The 24,592-nt window shown below is 39.9% G+C and overlaps 1 long non-coding RNA gene across 1 annotated transcript; it reads left to right on the top strand.

Annotated features, from left to right (window-relative positions):
• The first annotated feature begins 3,224 nt into the window (after positions 1–3,224).
• On the top strand, positions 3,225–10,070 carry LOC146511468 (uncharacterized). Its single transcript, XR_014876202.1, has 2 exons — positions 3,225–4,708; positions 7,423–10,070. It is a non-coding gene; the product is annotated as an uncharacterized LOC146511468 (long non-coding RNA).
• The last annotated feature ends 14,522 nt before the right edge of the window (positions 10,071–24,592 follow it).

Raw genomic sequence — 24,592 nt, 5'->3', positions numbered from 1 at the left:
ATTTGGAATGAAAGCATATCACACGTAGCCTGCACAATACTCACACAGGACACTGTGCTGTTACGCACAACCTTCTGTTATAGACGGAGCAGCAGAACTGCGTAGGCACAGCCCATGCTACTAATTCCCGAGTTGATGAGAGGAAATAGAGATCAGGGAGTATCTGAATGATTCAGACCACTGTAATTCATGAACCTTAAGTGGATGAATGTCAGGTGACTAATTGAAGGTAAAGGCAGTTTTTTCAACACTTTACTTGGACATACTGCTGACGTATATTACTTGGCCTTCAAATATATTTGGAACCCCACTGCAGCATTTCGTTTTTAATTTTTGCTATTTATTCATCCAAGAGAACAAAGCCAGTGAGTGCTAGCCAGTGAGCTTTGGCTCTTTGCATCTTTTGGTTTTCCCCTCAGGTGGCTCGCTGGCCAGGCTGCTGTTGTGTTAGTCCTTGATATCAGAGAGGATGTCATTCTGCTGTTGAACAAACTGCTACCTCACCGTCTGGCATGCAGTTGGTGACACCAGTCCTCCTTTTACTCTGGAGATCAACGGGGAACTAAACACTAACCACAACCTGCAGCAGGTGTAGAATGGATTGATGCGTGACATGACTGAGTTTACAGATGCTGCAGAGCAAACGAGACCTATCACCACCTGCTAAAGTCCACGGTATTGGAATTTGATTTTATCCAGAGGATGAAAGAGTCACTGGAGAAGCTACTGATTTCAATTAAAATATTTGAAGAAAGTAACTAAACAATTTTTCCACTCACACAGTGCATGCTGGTGGAGCGGTGCTTAGTATTATTGTCTCACAGCAAGAAGGTCCTGGTTCGACTCCATCATCTTGTTAGAGCCTGTGTGGTGCGTGAGTTCTCTTCGGCTACTCTGGCTTCCTCCCACAGTGGGGTTAGGTTAATTGGTGATAGTAAATTGGCCATAGGTGTAAGTGTGGTATGGATGGTTGTCTGTCTGACTGGTAATCTGTCCAGGTAGCTGGGATAGGCACCAGTCCCCCTGCGACCCTGAAATGGATAAGCGTGAGAGAATGGATATGTGGACATAGTGGATGCACATATGTACACATATCCATGTGGCCATGTTTACTATCCTGCTATAAATGGAAACTAAATATGTGTCAGAGAAAGATATTAAATTATAACAATCATAATCCAAACTGTCATGACTTATGGAGTGTTGTGGTCCCTGGAAGGATTGCATCAGGAAGGCTGAAATTGCCAGATCAAATATGTGGATCTATCCAAAGTAGCAAATCCTAGTGAAGGAGTAGCAGATGAAAGTAAAACAGCTAGGCCTCAAACTCTTCTACTACTGATTTTTTGTATTTATAAATTTGGTAAATGGCAAAAGAACTGTAATAAAACATTAGCCGATTAGTTCAAATAAATACATGTCTTAAAAAATGTTAAAAAAAATAGACATAAGGAAAGTTTCCAGTTTAATTTTGGCAGGCTGTAGATCTTATAATACACTGAGAAAACATTGATTCAGTTCTTTATATCTGAAAACATAGCAAATGTTTGCTGCTTCTTAAAAAAAAAAAAAAAATTAATAGATATGTGATCCAATGTAAATGCACATTTTAACTAAGTGGTAGGAAGCGGGGTAAATCTCAGAGAAAAGATGTTTGATTGCACAATAGCTCATCCTGACACATTTTCAAAGTAAATGAATGCGTGGCAAAAAAAAAAAGAAGACTTCTCGTTAAATTGCTTTGCATTGTAAATAGAAGAAAACTCTGCGTATGATTTATGTCTCCTGTTGGATTCTGACTGTGCATAGATTCAAGGAGAACATCAATATTTTACACATTTTTCAAAACATGAAAGATTTGTTGTGTCCAAAATCCCGATCCCTAGTGAATTATTCAGACGCTTTGCTTTTGAAATGTAAAAGCATCACAAATTTATTTGTTCTCATAATTAGGTGAAAAAAAGAGAAACTTTTCATAAAAGCATTTCAGATTTTCAGAAACAGCTGTCAAATCACTTGTACACTTGTACAGCTCATATCAGGCACTCGCATCTACACACAAAGCATGTCAGAGCCCTGATCAAAGAGAAACGATAAACCTGTCATAGTTCCCCCGTCCTCTCAGGTCCTGACCCACCTTCTCTCTCCCCCATTTGCTTTCTCTGTCTATCGTGTCTGTCTGGGTTAAACCTGATTCTACTTATATTCATCTGCGGTATATAACCTCGGTCATCCTCTCAATTCCTCGCTGGATTGTTGAGCAATACTGAGCAGTAATGAGACTCAGGCCTCGTAGCAATGAAAGCTTGTTTTCTTGTTATTGAAATATGCTCAATACTTACCTCAGTTATGACAGATTCTTTCTTGGTGTGCCTACCTGCTTTACCTTTGGAGAAACCTGCCAAACCCAGTCTTGCACACCAATGAAACCCACCTGGACTGAAACTTTGAAAGCTGTGGGCACTTACCTGCACACTAGTCTGTGGAGAAAGAGTACATTCTCATGTTCATACATACCTGAGAGACACAGTAATACATCATTAAAATGAGTTAGAAGTTACCACAAGCCAAGAAAACTGTGAACATCAATCTGCCAAATCACCTTGCGCTTTCAGGACCCGTCCTGGGAAGAAATGAAGACTTGAGATTCTTTGCTTGATTAATTTCAAGTGTCCTTCAACTGAATTGTTGGAGCCGAGGGTCAGTAGAACATTTCCATTAATACATTATTTATGTTTTTAAAATAAAATTGGGCTTTGTTGACTGTAGCCTTGACTTAAATACGTTGCATGTATTGTAAAAAAATATTTATTACTATGTATAGAGAGAGTAGCGACTGCTCTGACTTCTATAAAGTTATCATGTGGTAACAGAGATAGAAATGTAGAAAACCAGATGCAAGAGGATTACAAGCGACACTCCCTCTTTTGCTCCTTTGAGGTTTCAAAGCTACTGCAATGCTCCAAGAGCAGCAGTCGGATCCTGATTGCTAATCTTGGCCCACCAAAGTCAAAGAGAAGGCTTTCAAAGCCTTTCTAGGATTCTCTGCCATCATCATTACTAAAGCTACAGATGGTCCCAGTTTTTCATGGCTACTGCAAGGCAGGGGGTATTGAGTGATGCTCCTACTGAAAAGGGAATAGATGGTTTTTGGTGAGAGTGGTTTGATGTGGGAAAAAACACGAAATGTTGGAAATTAAATGTTTCATGGCCCAAGAGCCTTTTGACTAGGGCTGGGTATCGTCACTGATTTCTAGAATCGATTCAATTCCGATTCACAAGGTCCAGAATCGATTCGATCCACGATTCGATTTAATTCGATTCGATTCGATTCACTTCGATTTGAATATGGGAAATTTTGACAGTCAGAAATATTATAATTCAGATCAGTACATTTACATATTTTTGTATCTATAAAAAGGAAGCTGACACACGCAAGACTTTATCAAAGGTGTGAGCGTCACAGCAGATGCCTTTGTGTCAAAGTAGCTGAAGATAAAACACAGAAACACATGAAGGTGATTTTTCCTGGCCTGGGATTTTATAAAAATATTCTGCAGTACATCAAAAACGAAAGAAAACCATTAATCAACATATGAACATTACCTCTGAAGTTACAGCGGTTTTATTAGAGACACGGCTAAGCATTTTGCATTTTGCATAATTTTAAAAAGTTTAAATTTGTTCAGCATTGAACGGCAGAAATTAGGTTTTCTTTTCGGAAGTATATAAAACGGAAAGAAAAAAAAGTCTGCCGATAGCGCTGTAAACAAAGGTAGACTTGTGCGTAACAAGCAAGCGAATAATGCAGAAAACCATACAGAGAGAGAGAGGGGGAGAGAGAGAGAGAGAGAGAGCTGTGCATCATGGTAGAAGCAAAACAGTAAAAGTAAGAGTGAATACATGACGATGTTTATGTGAAGTGTAGTTTGGATCTTCTTTTGCTGCTGGTTCGGTCAATATTGTTTGGAGAGACATCAAACTAACAGCTTTACAATCAGCGCATAAAGGGCGTGAACACAAAGCGCGGACCCGCCGACAGATCAGAATCAGCGGGCTGTCGGCTTTCAGCCCCGACTGTGAGAAATTCGACATCTGATTCTGATCCGCGGGCTGCGCTTTGTGTTTACATCTTTGTGCAGAATCTGTGTTCCTGCTCTCATTTACTGTTTTAGCTGTTTGGTGGTTGTTGAAGTTTTGTGAGATTTCACCTGAGATTCTGGCATTTCGGGCAAAATAAATTTATATTAAAAAATCGATTCAGGATTTTAATGAATCGATTTTACGTAATCCAAGCCAGAATCGATTTTAATCGATAAATCGATTATAAAAACCCACCCCTACTTTTGACCATCTCACATGTTTCCCTCATCTTGCATCAAGGCATCCTTTTATTCCATTCTGCATTTGCTCTGACTGCAACCGTTTGCTGTCTCTCCGATGTTTATGCTCCATTTTCGGAATTTATCACTCCGTTACAAGCACAATGACATTAAAGTACAAGATTATTCCAGTGTGTAAATGTTAACATTTATTTGCTTTATCTGTGTAGGGTTTCTCTTGAAAAATGTTGCTCCTGTTGGTGGAAAGAAGTCAAAAAGCACATAATTCTCCTGGTTTGACATGTAAGGAGCTGAAAAAGAGGTCCATCAAGCCAGACTACTCAACTACCAGCATTACACTCAGCAGGAGCGATGTGGTCACCATGGTGAGAGTAGTTGAGAGCCCATTAGTGAAATGTTTGCACTGGACACACAACAGGTCACTGTGATCTGCGTGCAAGTACAGAAAATATTTAGTTTCTTTCATACGGTGGGATTTGCTGATCTTAATAGCTCAGATTTTTTTCTCAAGCCAGATATCAAATGTTGGCAAATCTGCAAGCAGAGTTTTGAAGAAGAACAAAGCACACGGAAAATGGCATCTTCAGCAATCTCTTTTGGTTCTGAACAACCTTTGAAAATCTGTAAACAGCTTTCATCTGATCCGCGAAGCACCTCAGGCTAAAACGAATGGCTGCATGATTTTAAATGTCAAGAGGGGAAATCAGCAGGACTTAAAGCATCCATACTACCAAAGTGTCAGAGTTTGTGTGCCATGGCTGTCGTTTAGACTGTAAGCATTAGCAAAGCATTGGCTTTACAGTCGTACTCCTAAATCTGTAACTCAAAGCTGAAATATATTTAGACTGCTAAAAAAGTTTGGAAATACTGATTTGGCAGCTAGATAATTCTACATTAACAGACTAACGTCTCAGGATATTTCTGTATTCTAGCTGAATATCAGCGTGGGGTCTATTGCAACATGTAGGTTTAGACAGGAATTTGCCAGATTCTTTTTATCACTGGAAAGGGGAAAAAAAGAAAAGATAAAGACCAGTGCAGATCAAACACCAACAGCTTAGAGGCATGGTGATGTAAGTGGTGGTCTGCAGCAAACAAAAACAAATGTAAAGTACTGCATTTAATGTATTTGTCTATTTAAAAACAAAAGAAAAACCACATGTCAGAACCAGTGCCTTGTCCAACTTGCGTATGCAAGCTATCAATGTGAGCATGATTAGTAAATGCACTGACCAAGCAGGGTGTTTAACAATGGGCATACCTGGAGTGTCACCAGTTACACTTAACACAGTTGGCTAAACATAATTTCCCAACTATAAACACTCCTACAGTTTAGCATCCCTCAGCTCTTTTGGCTTGGGTTGCCATGGGATGGCGGTGTGGTGGTTGGCTCAAAGTACACATGTTGGGTTTAAGAAAAAAAGTTTAAGAAAATAGATGGCTGATTGTTTTTGGGTATTTTTTAAAGAACATGTTTTGCACTAATGCCTTCATTTTAGGCAGTGCTTTAGTATTCAGAACTTTAAAAGTTCCTCCTAACTAAACATCTCGCACAAAGCTGAGGACATAACAGAAACAGAACCATCTAAATGCAAGCAACCTGTGGGTTATCACCTAAAGGTTTCATATCTCAAAAGATTCAGATTCTTTTTACTTTTTTCGTGCTTCAACTTGAGACGGAGAGACCATGTCACCCAAAGAAATTCATTCAAATTTGTTAAGAAAAACAAACCATTCAAAATTACATGATTACAAAAAGATATAATTAGAAAGTATCTCGATTTATTTGCGACCTTCAAAAAGCAGCTCCGTAATTAAAGCTGTTCTTCAGCATTTATTAAAAACAAATTTAGCAAGAAAATGTTCAATGGTAGAAAACATGTTTCCCGTATATGGATGTTGTGACAGTGCTGCGCCTTCCAGTTTAACAGGATGGCCTTGTTGACTGTTGCTGTGCGAACTCTGCCATAGTTAGAAACGTGTATCTATAAATGTAACTGGACAAATTAGCAGGAGACGGAGGTGCATCATTCTCAACTGTAAAATCTCATGTAGATGGTAACCTGTGCAGCCAGTATTCCAAATTATTATATCTTCTTTAAAATAGCATCAAACATAATGATATCATTGATATTCTGCCCTGCTATACTGCAGGGATAAATGAAGTGAAAGGGACTATTTTTCCAGTGCTTTAGTTTATCCAGGTTTGCAAACTAATAGGAGTGTTACAGTTGTTCAGAACCACAGTTTGAGTCATATGTGGGGTTTTTTCTTTAGAGAAGATAAATAATAAAAGGAAAAAAGTGGAAAAAGATCATTTTTATCACAATCCTGATCACTTGATCATGATTGGATCAAAAAGCTGAGAAAGAAAAGTCTGTTATTCTCATATATTTTCAGTTAACTTGCTACCTGTACAATCGTTAAATAATACAGCTTTGATCAGCACTGTGGTATGATTTTGCAGATGTTTGCATTGTTGTTGCTGTATGTGTCATCCCCCTTTTGTTATCAACAGATCAGCAAATCATTCCTGATTCTGAAAAGAAATTGATCCCGAAATTTACCTGGTAAATCCCCTGCAGAGAATTCGCTTTTCATTAAATCGCTCCTTGGCTGGCGTTCAGTCCCCAAGGGAAATGTTGCCAATTCTGACTTTTGAAATCTTTCTCCCCTTGAGATGAAGGTATCTTTCCTTAGTGGCACGTGTTTCTTTGTTTCCTATCTGCATGTCTGTTCATTTGTCCATTAATCTAAGTGTAATTTTAAACCCTTTTAAACACCTCAGTTGTTATTGCATGGTTTGCAAAACCCCTTTTTGCTCCTCAAACCTCCCCTGTTAACTCGGCCAAATCTAAAGGGAATGCTCTAACATGCTCGGTTTACCCTAATATTGCTTTGGTCTCTCAGGATTCACTTGCCATTACAAATTTAAAGCCAATTTCATTAGCATTTGCGAGCAGCTGAAGTCATGACTGTTGATGCACAAAACAATGAACTGGCGGAAAACTGTTTTGCATCTTCATGGACGCATCTTGTGGGAGTTTTTGCTTATCATTTGCATGTTTTCATTAAACAGAACCGCTGTGATGTGATTACCCTCAACCCGATGTTGCGTGGACAAATAGTAATTCAGTTCCATCTTGGTCGCAGGTGCCTGCAGCGTGCGAGACAACAGCAGTGATGGTAATTTCTGCCAATACAACCTTTCAACCACCCACCTCACACTCCAATCTTTTCGCTCACGCTCCTTCCTTGTGCCCTTGTGATTAATGTGTCTTGCTCTCCACATGCTGCCCTTAAGACAAGAGCAGCTTACTGCTTTCCTCGCCCTGCCACAGGTCCCCAAAAATGGCACAGTCAAATAGGATTAGATTTTGTATTTGGGGCGGAGGGATGTTTTTGTGCATGTGTGTGAGGGCACAGAAAAAACATCCATGAAGTAGTTTGTTTTTTAGCCAATTTATGTCAGAAGAGAAGAAAGGTGCAGCAGCTCGGGTGGGTTGATGCCTTGGCAGTCATGTTGTTGTGAAAAACAAGACTGGAGGGGGTGAGATAGGGATTTGAGGGGGTGATTCATTGCAATCTGCCACAATGGTATATATGCCCAAAGCTGAAATCTCAGCCTAGGTTCTGCCTTAATAAAGCCTGTTGGCATTTAGCCTTATTACTCAGCAGTCAAATGCCAAAACACATCTCATGTCCCACAGACTAGTCTCATCTCTATCAGGTCCCTCTTTTATAGAAATGCCTTTACATGTATATTTTAGCTTAATTAGAATATCTTTCTCAGTGGCGTGCTTACTAGGCATTAAAATAGCAACGATCTTGCTTAAGTAGGTTATAAGCATCTCATCTATGACTTTAATTTATGGAGCATGCTATGTGATTTCCCCCCTTACATCATGCTAGCACAAATGAAGGCTTAGTCAGGAATAGCCATGGACCACAAGAGAACAGCAAAATTTCTGGAAGATGAGCTCACAGCAGTGATAGAGGACACTAAAAAGAATCAACATGCATTTTTTGGTTGACTAAATATTGGATTAACGCACAAAGCCAAAGAGTGGAGTGGGAGTGTGTGGTCACAGGACAAAACTAGGTTTGGATAACCCTAAAGGGCCTTCCACATATAAAATGTTTTTTCACTATATCAAGCAAAGCCTTTAGTGCAGTTTAACTCCAACCATGGCTGGCTTGATATACATTTGCAGGACCAATGGAAATCCAGAATGATAGGACGTAGTGCATACACATAAAAGCCAAGCCATGAATGCTTGAAAGAGGTATATAGTACAGGCAGAGTGCAGTAGCACTCACACATTTGCAACACACATTTGGGGCCATTTGCTCAACCTAGCATTCAGCATAGCACATGTTAATTTCTATGTGAAAAGGTTTTAACTCATATGCATCCAAAACCATGATAACCTTACAGAACCAGCAGGTAACTCACTTCTGCCAAATCTAATGTTGACAGTAGCAAGTTTCTGGACTTTCAATAATTCTACCCAGTATTTACTGGGAACAATCCAATTCTTCTTTTAAAAAAAACAACCCCAAAACAAACAAAAAAAACCTCACCACACTACCAGCAGACGATTTGAGATGGTTGTGAATAGACTTGTTGCAGCTTTACCTGGTGCTTTTGAAAAAAGGCTTCACAACACATCACAGTCTGTGCCCTCTCTGTATTAAGCCTCTAATGGTCAGGCAGGATGTCCAGCGCCATGCCTCTCACCCAGTGTCAGCTGGGATAAGCTGCAGTCTCAACCATGATTAGATAAGCAGTTAGCAACATGGCTGAAGTCAGAGTTTGCAAATAACTACTAGTTATAAAATCTTTATTTATTAATTTTTTTGTCTTAAAATATAATTTTTCCTTGTTTTTACCAGTGCTCGGTAAGATGTAATGTGCTACTACTGTCAGAAAGTGGCAGCGGTGGGAAGTTGTTTGCCAGCTACCTTTAAACAACAAAAACAGAAGAAGAACATGCTACTGACTGCCAGTTTAGTCAGGTAAGGAATGTTTGGTGCTGTGAGATTAGATGCTACTGTAAAAATAGGGAAAACATGCAAACCCAAAGAAGATAGCTGTAAAAAAGATCTCTGTGGAGCTTCAAGAAATACATAAAATGAGATCTAGTGTAACAGCTATGCACATGCATATTAGTGTGATTTGGGGTCCAGGGTAATCTGTGAACAATGGAAAATTAACACTACTGTTGTTCTTTTTTCTTTTTAAGTCATTGATTTTATAGATGAGACCCATGAACAATGAAGCTGGACCTTTCTGTGAACCAATTTATCTTGGTTCTCTCCATTCATCCTTCCATCTATTCTTCACGGTATCCAGTTTAGGTTTGCATCGGGCACTGGACTCTACCCCTATTGTCAGACGAAGAGGAGAAGGGTACATCATGAGCAGGTAACAAGTCTACTGCAGGGCTAACACAGAGAGCCTTTCACACACAAGGCCAATATGGAATCACCAATTAACCTGACATGCATGTCAGGTTAATTGGTGACAGGTGGAGAGTAAGCAAGTTCCTGATTTTTAGACGGGAAACTGTTCTTGAAGTACTGAGAGAGAGCTGTGCATGAAGTGTGATTTTATCGTGGTGGAAGCAAAACAGCAAAAGTCAGAGGGAATTCATGACGATGTTTATGTGAAGCGTAGTTTGGATCTTCTTTTGCTGCTGGTTCAGTCAATATTGTTTGGAGAGAGATAAAAACCTGCAGCTTCTGAATCTAGCGCAAAAAGCATCAGAATCAGTGAAATGTTGGTTTTAGCCCCAACCGTGTCCGTGCCATCGGGTGAAAAAGGCGACATCCCACTGATTCTGATCTGTCGGTGGGTCCGCGCTTTGTGTTTACATCTTTGTGCAGAATCTGTGTACCTGCTCTCATTTACTGCTTTAGCTGTTTGGTGGTTGTTGAAATTTTGTGAGGTTTAACCTGAGATTCTGGCAAAATAAATTTATATTAAAAAATCAATTCAGGATTTTAATGAATCGATATCACGTTATCCAGGCCAGAATCGATTTTAATCGATAAATCGATAATCAAAACCCACCCCTAATTTTAACCCAGGACTTTCTTCCTGTGAGGGAACCACTGCATTATGTTAGGGTCCCTGGGTCGTCGACCCAGTGTTTTTGGTTCTTTGATTTTGTTATTTCATTATATTCTAGCTTTGCTTTATGGGTTTTAGGATTATTCTTAGTTTAGGTTCTCTGGGTGGGGTTTTGTTAGAGTTTCAGTGTTCTGGTTTTCTGTCTGTGTTCCATAGTTGCTGTCTCCCCTGTCTGCTGTATCCCCATGTCCAGTCAGTGTCTGTGTCTGTCCTGGTCCCACGTCTCTGTTCCCTTTGTTATAGTGCCTACCTGTGAGTCTGTGTTATGTTTCCTGTTTTACTTTTAAAGTCCATGTCTGATGTTAATGTATCTGGTTTTGCTTCCCCTTGTCTCGTTAGGCCTGATTTGCCCCAGCTGTGGTTCCCTCCTGTTACCTATTCCCTGATTGCTCCCTCTGTGTATTTAAGCCCTGTGTTTCTCTGTGTCCGTGTTGCGATCTACCCTCATTCATGCTGTGTGTTCTGCCTGCCTGCCTGCCTGCCTGCCTGCGTGCCTGCGTTTAGTTTTGTATTTTTGGGTTTTTGTTACATTTTGTCATCCAGCAATAAAGCAGAGTTTTGGAAGTACACTTTTGCCTGTCGAGGAGTCTGCACTTTGGGTCCTTTTCCTGCCTTCACACAGTCGTTACATGACACATTATTGTAGTTTTCATAAAGATCTGCTCCTCCACTGTTAAAAATTAGAATTTATACAGATTTGCATGATGTGTGTAGTTTGATTGTAAAACTATACCAATCAGATTTTAGTCTTTATATTTGGAGGCAAGTAGAAACGCAGTAGCGATGATGCGTTCCTAAAATGCATTTGTTCCCAAGCCATAATACACAATACATCTCCCAGTACGTCTTACTGCTTAGACAGCTGCAAGTGCTTAAAAAAAATCTGGCTGAAGCAGGACGATGGAGCATGAAAGATGCACAACAAAGAGAGCTGAATCACACAGAGGATATGATTGGAGGGAGCTGGGCAAAAGTCATTATATAGATTCAAGAAAGTGCCCTAAGGTGTAGGAAAAGAGGACATTTATTAAATGGGCTTTTTACCGTGAGGACTTATTGTTAATATTATTATTAGAAGTAGTATTAGTATTAGTATTTTGTTTTTTTGTTTTTTTTAAATAATCACCCTACTCTGCCCTGGTGGTCTATTAGGACATTGCAGTTTTTTGTCCCTGTCAGTTACGCATGTATTCAACATTAAATTGTCATTTTTTTAAATGTATACTAAACACTTACTGGCTACCAAAATAACCCGTGCTGCATTTTAATAAACGCATCCTATTAAAAATGGTTTTGTCTTCTAATGGATTGCATTTATATAGTCTTCTCACTGTAATTTGTAGATTTATTTTCCCCCCTCCCCCTCCCCCCAGGGCGCGCGCACGTGCACGCGCCCACACACACACACACAGACCTTCACCCAAGAAACATTATTGTCAGGCAACGTTACTGGCAGACACATGATGTAACTGAGTGTAAAGAGCTTGCTAATGGTGATAGATCATGCGGATCAATTTGCAGGTCACTGAATAAGACCTTGCCATAGTTAACTTATCTGTTATCTGTCTTTACTCTGACAATTATGAGGTAATAACAACAGTCAGTAGTAATCTTGAAATAATTCATTTTTTTTTTACTTAGTTTGTAATAAAAATAGATCATCGACAAATCTGTCTTTGTTTTATTTGAAAAAAATAGTTAGCACTAGTTGCATTAGATAAGACAATTCACATTGTTAGAAACATTTACTCATCTGGAAGATGTATAGAGGTTATTAGCTTAAATAGTAAGTGCAGCAAAAAGTCAGTCCACTGTCACATTTCTGTCTCCTTTTTTAATCTTTATTAGCATCTTAATTCTTGCCAACCTCTGTCGCTATTTGCTAGGAAGCAACCTTGGAGAAACCATTTCCCGAAGGAGGAGCTGCAGGCTGTGTCTCTTTTCGCCTCATCACCTGCTCTATCCCCCAGACAAAAGTAAGAATTTCCAGGCAAAGCAAGGCCGGAGAACACAGATGTTAAGCAATTTGTGTTTCAATGTAATTTGTCTTTGGTTTCAGCTGCAAATGATTCGAAATTACAAAGAAATTATTTTTGCTGCCAGTGAAATCTGATGAAGGGCAAATCCTTTCTGCATGACTAAAAGAACAAAGGAGATCCAGTTGCTTTGTGTCTGATGATGATTTTGACAGCATTACCGGGTAGCCATATACTTTGCAAATTAGGGATTCACCAATTATCACCCCTGCTGATTATCAGATCTAGTATTTGTGTTCCCAGCTACCAAAATGAGTACTTGTCTGATATGATTATATAACTGTCATATTAAATTAAAACGCACTCCTCTAGCAGTGATTTAGGCACCTTCCTCTGAATGATTCTATGTTATCTGACTGGTTATATGTCCCCAGTTGATATATAGTCAGAGACATGCTGCAGCACAGGCAAAAGGATGTTCAGGAAATGTCACAGTTGTTATGACATGTTTCAGTGATAACAACATTTCATTTGCTCTCATTCTGGTGCACCAATAATAATAATAATAATGGATTGGATTTATATAGCGCTTTTCAAGGCACCCAAAGCGCTTTACAATGCCATTATTCATTCACTCTCACATTCACACACTGGTGGAGGCAAGCTACGGTTGTAGCCACAGCTGCCCTGGGGCAGACTGACAGAAGCGAGGCTGCCATATGCGCCATCGGCCCCTCTGGCCAACACCAGTAGGCGGTAGGTGAAGTGTCTTGCCCAAGGACACAACGACCAGGACAGAGAGCCCGGGGATCGAACCGGCGACCTTCCGGTTACAGATAAGCCATAATGGCACTCATTACTGCCCCACGAGGGCTCAAAAAACAAACCTGGACAAGGAGCACAAAGCTGAGATTGCTTTTTCAGAAGTTTTCAAACTGTATTTTTCAGTTTTAGAAGAGAAATGACTGCTGACAAGAGAAGAGATTACCAACAGGCTGATTTGACAAATGTTGTTACCGACACCACCTTTGTCCCAGCCCATTGCCGGGTTGCTGAGTTTCTCCGTGTGAAAGAACAAAACTGGTTCCCAGACAGCGGGTGAGGCAGTCACTTTGCCAATAACAATTTTAAATGATTAGTCTGCTGCTGAAACATTCATTGAACACTTCAAATTCTTCAGATTCTCCCCCATATTAATATTAAAATGAAAGTTTACATGGCAGCTTAAAATATTAGTCATTGTTCTATATTGCAAGTAATTGATATCGGCCCTGAAAATCTCATACTGGTAGACCCATTTTTTTTAAACGACTATTACCATTTTCCAATTTCGTGTTATTGAAGGTGATGGTTTCGTTACTGTATGATCAAAGTTGAAGATTGGAATTGGTTGCAAATAAAAAGAGCAATCCCCACAGAAATGTCTGACTTCATTGCACTGGATGAGATTGAAGCTGTCTCCTTAACCACCTTTCTGTCCATCTGCCACCGAACACCAGTGGAGTTGATGCAGGTGCACTCCGAACTGTGCTGTCACTCAACATTCTGAAGGCTAATTCAAAATGACAGTCTCTGTCCATCTGTGCAGCCTCACTATCTCTTTATTTTAGAAAGCACAACAGGGGGGCAGTCGGCTTTCTTTAAAACCTTCTTATCCCTAGAAATGTGTGACACTTTTTAATACCATGTTAGATTTTCTTGGCTTGGAGGAAACGGCTGTAAATGAGAGGCATTTGCTGAAGGCTTCGACTTTGTTTGAATTTGATAAATTATTTTGCCATCTCCTTTGAGAAATGTTGCTTTAAGGACATGTTGCTTCCACACCAAAGTCACCTCCTGAAAAACATTTTACAAGACTGTGTTGTCCGCTTCATATTTCAAAGACAAATCCAGACAATATGACGGAGAGAGAATCAAGCCGTAAACCAAGAAAATGTGACAAGCTATTGTTCCTTTGCTGGGTTTTCTGTTTTTGCACAGGGCTGTTTTGTGTCAGCACAGACTGACCTTCTTTGCCCATATGAATTACAGTTACATTTGCCCAGCAGACAGTGGAAAGTTTATGAAATCTCTCTGCCATATCCTCTCATAAGGCCATATCTAAGGCCACAAATACTGAATTATTGTCCAAACACATCACAGAGGAAGCCTGTATAGCTGTGGCCTGTGTACAGGTGCCAAGTCAGGCTGCCTTCTCTATAGGAATGCTATATATGTGCTGTCGAGGACTGCAGTCATAAATGAGAAGGTCTCTGACAATAACTTTTTCCTTATTGTTTATCAGCCCCGTCCAGGACCCAGTCAGCCTCTCTGGACACCTGCTGAGCAGATCATCTCTTGTGAAACATAGATCTGAATTTTGACAATGAACCCAGGATGAAAAGATGGAAAGAGCAGCAAAGTATGAAGAAGAGAAAAGGAGAAGCTATATTTCAGGAATGACAGACCGTTAAGGGGCAGCTGGCAGCAGTTTCTCTCACTTCTGGTCTGCGCAGTTGGGTTATGAATCAAGTAAGTCATCCAAGCTATTGCAAAGTAGAGGTCAAACTTTATCTTCACAACCAAAAATTTGATTTGCATAAAGATTACCAAGCCTCCAAAGGCCCTTGGACATTAAGCGGATGTGGTCTACATATTATATTGGTGGTGAGCTGACTGACTTTGAGAAAATGTTGTGCTTTCACTGATATGCTGATAAAAGATGTTTTAAAGGAAAGAAACTAGGAAATTGTGGCCCCAAAGGGGCTCTAGTGAGCTTAGGATTCATGTGACTGATGGTGCCTGTATCTTGTTTCACTTGACAGCAATATTGACCGCAGTGTTAGTTCAGGCCACGAAGTCAAGCTTCCAGTCGAGGTAGATCACCTGATAACAGTTGAACTCAATGCCTGGCAATATTAGCTGAAAGCTCAGCTTCATGCCCTTCAGTGCATCCAGTTGGTAAATCTCAGATAGAAATAGTACTGTAAGTTGCTTACATACTCCATCTACAACTCCTGTTACATATGCAAGCCACTTTGCAACCTACCTTCGTTTTCTGATCTGTTCTTTACTGGTGGTCATTTTGCTGTTATGTTCTCTTAAGCGTTTTATACTTTCATGTGCAAGAGCACAGTGATATGGTCCTTGTCCCTGAAAAGATAACAAAGAGAACAGTCTTCATTTAAATTGCTCAATTACAGATAAATCTGTCCTCTTCCACGGTCTCCATTGGGTTGCAAATATGGGATTTCTTTTAATTGATAAAAAAAAAGAGTCAACATTGAATTATAGTCAAGTTGCAAGTTTCAAGAAACCAGAGAAACACAAACTTAATTTTACATTCACAGAAAGAAAGAAACAAAAGAAAGAAACATGCACAATATAAAACAGGAGCTAACAGCTGCGAAACAACAAAACACTGACCTTTCTCTCACTAATTCAGTTGAAATAGAAACGCATACAAACATGAAACAACATCAGCATTCATTCAGAGTTCTTTGCATCTTAACACCTGGTGAATATTGTCAGATTTTCTCTCTCTCTTTTGAGCGAGCAACCAGTAAGAAAATAGCCTGATCCATTAGCAACTAATTTAGCCTTTTACCAGGTATTTGCTAACATTTTTCTTTGGTCAGATAAATTATGACTCAGTCTATGATAACTGTTTGGCTAAAGATAGCTGCCTGCTACTGTGTACAGTTTTTACATGAAAACAGTTAAGTGAACTTCAAAGGCAGTCTGCAATTATGTATACAGTGTGAAAATACATGCACAATCCTTTTCACATTGCATCATATTGTAGTTATCAGACATGTATTTTAATATAGTGCAGATAAAGAGTAGTGCAACATACCTGTAGAGTACATACTCTTTACAGAGTGCAGTTACAATAAGTTGAGTTTAATGTTGGATGTTATGACTTTTTTTTAAAAAAGGAATAAGGGGTGTTGTAACAAGCATCATATGCAGCTAGAAACAACATAATGCAATGCATTTTGTTCATATTACTACATTAATTTGACAAATTAATGTTCCTTAAGTGGCAAATAAATTAAAAGTTAATAATAAAAAAATAGAGCAATATACTGCAGTACATGCAGGAAGTCTCAAGGAACTAATCAGATATTTATTGTAGTCATTTATGAAACACACACAAAAAAAACCAGAGGAATTGTTTTGGTCGCGCGGTTGCCTCTAATCATTTTGCTGCTCGTACATATACACATGTTGTCTTAAGGCAAGATCGATCTCATGTTGTGGGAGGATGATCAACGGTCTTGCTCCTTTAAAGCTGTAATTACCTTTAATAACAGTGTATTTACTGTATTAGTGGTGCTCATCTGGAAATTATCTCTCTCTAATTGCTCTATTAGCATGTGAAGCATCAGCCCCCACAAACTCCGGTTCCATCGTTATACAAAGTTATCTTATAAATGAAAGACTTGACATTGCATGGAAATTTGCCTTTAATTATTTTATTATTAGAGGTTCTGCAATGTATCATTTCTGGTTTGATGATGATTACATGTCAGTGTTGTCTCTCCGTTAGTCACGAACATCACTCTTGGTTTAGGGTTAATGCCGTCTGTGGGTTTTCTTCCTCCGCTGCACATTAACAGAGCAGGCAGAGCTGTAGCGCCATGGACTGAAGTCAAACACCTGCAGAAACGCTGTGCTCACATTTGCCATCATTGCTGGAGAAAGAAAGCCAGAGGACCAATGATGTTTTTGCAATTTCCCTTCGTGCAGAGAGATAATTAGAGGAAGAATGTGATTCATTACCCTATTGAAAGAAGCATACCATCCTCCCTGAGCGAACAACCCCTCCACTTCAAAGGGAGCACAGGTTCTTTGATCCACAACCAGGAGTAGGAGATGGATAGAATAGTGCGTCGCGGTGATTGCTGTGCACTTCGTGGCTTCGCCTCTGCCTCTGGAAGATGGATGGGGATCGTCAGCCACGTTAGAAAGATAATGTGATTTGATTCTGAGAGGATTTGGCCCCTAAACTTGCTTGGCCAGAGCTGTCGAGATTAACTTTGTATCATGTCCTGTGATGTCCACCTTAGGTTTTGCTGGTTGTAGTATCTTTCTTTTCTTTATTTCTTTCATCCCTTTCCCACATGTGGTCTATTTTACAGCTCACTGACCTCAACACTGATGCCGTAAAACAGAGCTGGGAGATAAATGTGTGTGCATGAACATTTTTTTTCCCCGCCGTCTTTCTTCTTATTCTCTTTGTTACTCTCTTTGAAGAGCAGGACAAGGTGATATTCCAATTCACTTGGTGGCTATGCTTCTTTCAATGTATCACTGACCTTCGATTCCATTACATTTCTCAATGCCGGCTGATGCAAAGCTGGCAGCAGCCTTTTCAGAATGTTCTTTCTTTTTAATTTGCGATGTTCTATCTTTTTCTTTAAAAGCTTTGCTACAATTCCTTCACAGATAGATGCACTACTTTCGCGCAAAGAGAATCCCAATTAATTTAGAGGTCGTTTGTTTAGTCCTCCTCATCAGATCAATTTTATGCAGGAGGGAAACAGGGAAAATCGTTACACAGCTTAAAAGAAACCTAAGTGAATTACAGTAATTATTTAATGCTTGGTCTTGATCAAGCTAAGTGTCTGTACAGGCTCTTATTTATTTCCTTAATTGCCCCTTCATCTCCCAAGGTCCCTCTGTGGACTGTGATAAAAGAAACATTCATGAACAGAGGATGTATCCGACTGTAAAGAAAAGAAGCTGCAGTTCAGATGTTTTTATTGGAGGTTTTTGTTATAAACCAACTTGGAAAAGTCTCAACTTTCTCGAGAGCCCTTAAATGAACCCACAGTTTCTCAGCCAGTATCCAGGATAGTGTTCTGAGATGGTTGCCCATGTTCTACAGTAATCAGAGAGAGTGGGCAGTTTATATTGTTTGCCTGTTTTGCCTATAAAGTAACTGATGAGTTTGTAAACTTGGAGCATTTTCCCCTTAGTTGAAAAAGTTGGCCTATTGTTCAGATGTGTCTGGAGAGGCAGCAAAGAAGTAAAGGCAGGAATTCCTGTAGTGTAGACCAGTGTATATACTGCTGAAAGAGACATTTCTTGTTAGACCGCATTCATTCTCCGGCTAGCTTCTATCACTACACCACAAATGCTACAGTTTGTGTGCGCTGCTGAATCCTAAAATACAAAACACTCCCACTCTATGGAGCTGAAAGATTGTGTGATGCTTAGGCTGAATCATGTTTCTGCCTCAAATTAACTTCTTTAGAGTTGTATCTAGGACCGAACTGAGACCACACTGCACCCGAATACAATATCCGTGTTTACGTCTGCCTGGCAAAAGAAACTAAAGGTAAAAACAAACCCGATTAAGATTTCATTGGACTAAAGAATTTGCTCCTTGTTTGAATGTGATTCGCCTGAGAGTGAACAGTAAGCAGTAATGCTGAAATAAGTATGGCATAAATTACAAAGAATCCTTAGAATATTTGAGAACAGTACAGATTCTGCCACTAGCAATTCAAGGGGAAAAATGATTTTACATTTATTATTAACATAGTTTTGTCAATTCATAGTATGATATCTTTACTAACGAGTCCAACTGGCACCAGAAGTTTCACTGACAAATGTCCTCTGAAACCACTGTTTAAGCTCCTCATCCATCTCTAAGGCAGGGCGCAGCCAAGTCACTCTATGGATCTCTTTCGTTTGGACACTACCCAGAGCTCATGGCCACGAGCAAGGGCTGAAATGTAGATCGACTAGTAAATCAAAAGCTTTGCCTTCTGGCGCAACTCTCTCTTCACCAAAACAGTCTGGTGCAACAGCCGCGTTAGTGCTGCAGCAATCTCCCCGTCCGTATCGTGCTCCACCTTCCCATCACTCTGAGAAATACCATTCTGAGATGGATAAACTCCTTCGCTTGGTTCGACAACTTTCCCTCAACCCAGATGGAGCGATAGAACATTTCCCGACAGAGACCCATGAAATGAGTCTGTCTGACTCTCACTAATACGACTCAGGCAGTTGCATAAATCTCACCTAGACTAGACTGAATAACAATACATGCAGTTCTTCTTGATATCAAGTTGCCGCATGAAATGTTTTTGCATCTGACTTTGTGAGTGACTTTCTTTTGTTTTCACATGAAAAAAAATTCACCAAATCATGAGGATTAAAAAAACCTGTTATCTGTCACATTAACAGAGATGCCATTCCAACTACCACAGCCACAAACCCGCTGAATCGTCTTCTGATTCTAATATGACTTTAGCTCCACTGCTTCACCAGATGTAGTTTTGTTGTGCCTTAAAGAATGAAAGAAGTGAAATTACACCCTTTCAGTTGAAGCTTTTTACTTTGAGCATGGCAGATTGTTGTGTTTGTTGTGCTCTAGACAAAACCGGAGGCTTTTCCTGTCAACACCTCTCACGTACAGCGCACAGAGCTTGACACTCTTCAGAGAGCAACTATAAGTACTCTGGCAGAAGGAGGCAAAGGGAAGGTCAGTTAATGATTTTGTGAGCTCTAACCTTAAGAAAAACTCTGCTCCTTTTAAAGGGCACTGCCTGAGCGAGAACAACAGTTTTATCTTCTTTTACTTGAGTTTTGAATCGGAGGGAACAAAGCGATAGACAAACAGTTCAGGCCAAACAAAAGAAGATAAATCCAGCACCGCATTTGGCAAACCAGTTGGAGGTGAATGAAACGCACCTGGTAATTCATATGGTTGCACAAGCTGACGTGGCCGCGACTCAGAGAGCCATTTCTCAACTGCCTGGTTTACTGCCTGGTTTAATTGCTTCTTGTTGTAAATGTGCTTTGGATTGAAGGGGGAAAAAACTGTTTAATTGCAAAGTCAAAGTAGGGGAAAAGTTGCAAGTGTTACATGCTTTTATTTGGACAGTAAAACAGTAGCTTTAGTATAGCAGTATTAGTTGAGTCAATAAAACGTAGTTTATGTAGATGACAAGAAAACTCACTTCATGAATCTGTCATTTAAAGGAGGAAATATGAGGAAGCAGTGTGGCCAGTTGGGATAATGCTTCTGAATGAAACTTTTTCCCTATAATGTAATTTCAATTTTACTGTGTCCTTTGAGGTCAGTGAATCTGTCTCACTGTGCCCTGGGAAGGTAAACTTAATTTACTGCTATATCTCTTTCCACTACTAAGGCACACCATATCCAATAGTGAACCTCCTAAGCATAATCAATTATCTGAGCTCCAATGGTGGAGAATGCAGAATGCTGATAAGACTTTGTAGACGTTTTTTTTTCCTAATGAAGAGAGAAAAGACGATTTGGTTCAATACCCTGGGGGAGGTTTTTTTTCTTCCTCCTCTCCTGGTAAAAGAGAATTATTCATTGCATCCTCTAAGGGAAAAGTCGATCATTCCCAATAAGTCACTGAGTTGTTGTCCCGCTTTGGTTGTGCTGAGTAGGACCCTAGGCAATGTCGATTTTGTGTCATATGCTTTGCTCGACTTTTTCTTAAAGGCACGGATGTCAGGCAAACAGTGACTTTGACTTTGTCGTATTGTATAGACAACTGACGCTTGGTGATATTTGTCAAGGTGCAGTGAGAAGTGCAAGGAACATCAGCTTCGCCCCTTGTTTTCAGTGCAACCTTCCTCCCTCAAAATCATCTTTTCCTATCTTGCAGCGCTCTCTAATCACAGCAACAAAGGGTGGAAATTGTGAAAGGATGGACGCAGCCAGTGTGTGTGGTCTCCTCCAGTATGATTACTTTGATGATGATTCACTGGCTGTAATATTTCAGAAATTATATTTCTTTGAAAAAAAAAGAAGCTTTTTTTATCACACCCTTGGGTGAAGTTTATGACAAGCCCGTGTCCTAATGCATTGTGTAGATTGTTTCATTCAGCCGATTTGCATGCGGCAAGCTGGTCTGCAGACACGTGCAGTGCTGCACATTGATAAGGAGTGACGCTTCCCTAAAGATCAACTGCATTGATTTTCTTTCCATATTTTTTTTACCAAGCTTTGATAACAACCTCAGGCTTGCATTGACAAATGCTACATGTGGGGCTATGCAAACAAATGAAAACAATGCTTTAGCCTCTTCTGCTTTTTAATTTTTATAAGTAAAATGATTCAAAGTCATACTGACCTTTTACAAGCAGCATCTGTGCGGAACTAGAATTTATGATCCGTGGGTCAGGCTGTATGCCAACACTCGCTGCTGTTTTTCTACCATTAAACAAGAGTTATGTCATACTTCCCATTTAATCACGGGCTTTTTCAGAGGTCTGGGCGGAATCGGTGCGCTCAGCCAATGACTCACTGTGAGGGACCCATTTGACAGATTACACCTGCAGTCGCACTTAAAGGTAATGTTAGCAGGCTCTTGGCAGAGAAGGAGGAGAGCCTAACAGTTCCATTAAATGTTTTCAATTGACCTTCATGGCAAATGAACAGTTGGGTTCAACATAGTCAACAATAGCGCTTAATGCTGGTTGAAGCCTTGACATTCAATATTCCTGCTACAGAGCTGTTACTCATTATTCCTGTCAAAGTAATGTTTGTCATCATTGTATTAACACCACCTCTGCCCTCGCTGGAGTCAAATTTTAAACCTTAAAATTACTCAGGTCAGAGTGTTTTCTCAAGGGTATACCAGCAGCTTTAAGGGCAAACTTGGCACTTTCATGGTCCAGTGCTGTGCTGCAAGCTCTCTGCCACTACCTAGGAGACTCTCAGGATCATATAGACAGCAGAGTGACAAAGTGTGGAGCAGAAACCTGTTTAACACTTCATCATTGCTGTCATAGACATCCACGAGGAGTCAGGCAATTCACCACATACAGGGAGGGAGAAAAGACTCCCGGTAAGGTTGATCACATCTGTGAAATTAGAAATACTTTAGGCCTATATGGCCACCAAGTGTGTTTGCTTTTGTAATTATCTGCAGTCAATTGTTCTGAGACTCCCTCCCCACCCCCCCACCCCCCTCCCCCCAGAATAATGCTGCATGCTGTTCCTGTGCAGCACAGAATTTGTCAAAGTCAAATAGAATTTTTGGGCAAATCTCACGGCCATGAATGGACCAACAAACTCTATTTCATGCATTGTTAGATTTAAAGAGTATTATAAGGCATTCAGGAAGATATATCTTAAGGCTAGTGTGTTTGAGTGTGCTACACAGAATATACTGCAGGCTGTTATAATAGTGGTTAACGGGCTGAATCAGGCCACGGTAATGCACCAGCACCTTAACAGTAACGATACAGTTAAAGAAAAGTACGACAGATAAGCCCTTAAGAAGTTTCTAAGGAAAAGAATCTCCAGTTATTTGGAACTATTGAGGATTTTTATTGCAATATGTTAGTGTTACAGGCGTGACTTTTCACACAAATATGTGTTTGTGCTTCAACCATGTCAAGGTTTAAAATTTTAACCCTTTTTACACTTTTTCTCTATGAAATACTTTTTTTTCTTTATTATTTATGTATTATTTTTTGTTATGAAAGCAAAGTTCCATATTTTCTAGATAATAAGTAAACTACATACTGTAGTATGTACTGCACATACTGTCCCCACTAGCTATGGCTAGGTCCCCAACCAGAATTTTCCATTTAGGAATGGGTATTGAATGTTAAATGCTTCCACCTGGTGCAGAACCCACCTTTGTGTGTGTCTCTGTGCGTATGGAGGTGTGGGCACATGTGCATGAGATAACTGTGCACACTTGTTTGTGTTTTTTCTTTCTTTTTTTCTGGATCTATGTGAATGTGAGCGAGCCAGGTGTAAAAGGAGGATAAGCATTTTGGGGGTTAAAAGGAAGACAGGAAGCAATGTGGATATTGACCCACATTCCCTCAGTGTGTGGAAGTACAGGAGGGGGGGGGGGAGAAATTGTGCTTCTGTTGAGGCCACATGGGGTGAGGGATGAAGACTAGCTTTGTGGAAGTTTAACAATAGCTAACCAGCAAAGCTTCTGCCCTGGGAAGTCTAATTTTAAGGCTTTTCTGTGAAATCTGGTTCAACTTTGTCTGTGAACCGGCTCTCTTAGAAGTGTTTTATTAAGAGTCCGATCCATGAGTCCTGTGCCCTTTTGTAAAAGTCGCTTCGTCGTTTTAAGCATCACTGGAAGGCGATGGTTTTTAAGAGGGCCGACATCAGACCGCCTTTGGGTTTGTGTGGATTTGTATGTGCGTAAGCGTGTGCGACCAGAACATAAAATGCAGTCAAAGCTGCTCAACATTATTGAACATTTACCAATTAGGATTCACAGACAACCTCACCACAGGCATCGTGCTGCTTTAGCCGAGAAATGCTCAATAGAGGAAACAAGAATGAATTAGTTTTGTGAGCTTTCATTGTGTGTTAGTGCACATGGTAGCTTTTGCTTAGTGATTAGGGATCTTGAAAATATTTAGGAAGGCCAAGCTAAATATACAGCCGAGGAGACGTTCTCATACCGCACTTAACCAAGTGTGAAATAGCTTTGGCTAAGTAAGGGGACAACCATTAATACTGATAAAAATGGGACTAGGTGCTCTCAAGGTGGAATGTGAGCTCTCACTAAGAAAGTGATTTATGTCACCTTCAACTGAGGTTAAAAAAAAAAAAAATCTGGCACTCCGAATAAGAAAAAAAATCCCACAGACACTTCCTTTATTATCAAAACCAGGTTGTCATATTGATTATGACGCTACATCCCACAATGCTGCGTCTTTTCTTGATATCAAATATTCATCTTAAGGTGGGATTGGTGATTATCTTTAAGAGGCGGTGTCTGCTTTGCATTCTCCGTTTTGGCTTTGTGATATCAGGCTGTCACGGTTTAATAAAATGTTCCTTTCCTTCATCTCAAATCTACCTGCTTCTAAGTGCTTGGCAAACATGCTTCCACATGCTGCAAACATCACCCCGCCGTTTGGGATCAATACGCCGTCTTGTTTTTGTTTTCTCTTAATTGTCTTGGCAGCTTGAGAATATACCTGCTTGAAAGTATTAAGTATGAAGAAAGAAAATCCTATCATCAGATGTATGCCTTAGGAGACACTTGGCAACTATTATACCTGATATAATAATTTACATTTTGTAACATAATCGCCTTTAGCATGTCATTTGCTGATTAAAGTTGCAAAAGTTGTAGCTTAGAAATTGAAGAGTCTGTGTAGACACCACATTGCAAATA

Source organism: Neolamprologus multifasciatus, chromosome 9 (assembly GCF_963576455.1).
Source record: "Neolamprologus multifasciatus chromosome 9, fNeoMul1.2, whole genome shotgun sequence".
In the NCBI taxonomy this organism is placed as follows: Eukaryota; Metazoa; Chordata; class Actinopteri; order Cichliformes; family Cichlidae; genus Neolamprologus; species Neolamprologus multifasciatus.
Note: the sequence above shows the minus strand (reverse complement) of the source record. Positions and strands in the feature narration are given on the sequence as shown.